This window comes from Chiloscyllium plagiosum, chromosome 2 (genome assembly GCF_004010195.1).
Source record: "Chiloscyllium plagiosum isolate BGI_BamShark_2017 chromosome 2, ASM401019v2, whole genome shotgun sequence".
Classification (NCBI taxonomy): Eukaryota; Metazoa; Chordata; class Chondrichthyes; order Orectolobiformes; family Hemiscylliidae; genus Chiloscyllium; species Chiloscyllium plagiosum.
The window spans coordinates 9,305,131-9,305,912 of NC_057711.1; positions in this window are offsets into that span (position 1 = coordinate 9,305,131).

Genomic DNA, 782 nt, shown 5'->3' on the forward strand with positions numbered 1-782 from the left:
GAAGGTCCTTTCTTATGCAAGGGCACCAGAGCTGCACACACTGCTCCAGAAACTGTCTCACTCTTTGCTCCAGTGCTCAGGTCACCCCATGACCTTGTGAACATACAAAATCAGAGCAGAAGTAGACCATTCAGCCCCTCAACCCAGCTCGGCCATTCAATAAGATCAACGATGATCTATTTGTGTTTCAAAATACCACATTCCTATCTATCCAGATAACCACTGAGTCCCAGGTATAACAATAATCTGTTGATCCTGCCTTAAAACTATTCAACGTCTCTGGCTGCACTGTCTTCTGCAGTTACACAACCTTCTCAGACAGACCCTCTCTTTTCAAAAGGTGATCCCTCATTAAAACATAGTGTCCCCTAGTCCTGGATGCAACCCAAACAGTGAACATTATTTCCACAACCACTTTGTCAGGATCTTACAGACTACAATCAATTCACCCCTCATTCTATTAACTGCAATGAAAACGACCTTAGTCTATCCAGACTTTCACCACAGCGCAAATCATTCATTCAAGGTGTCAATCTCTTCAACCTCCTCCAATGCATTGACATCCTTTCTTTAATCAGGAGATGTAAATTTAGAACATAGATACATAGAAAAATACAGCGCAGTACAGGCCCTTCGGCCCTCGATGTTGCGCCGATCCAAGCCCACCTAACCTACACTAGCCCACTATCCTCCATATGCCTATCCAATGCCCGTTTAAATGCCCATAAAGAGGGAGAGTCCACCACTGCTACTGGCAGGGCATTCCATGAACTCACGACTCG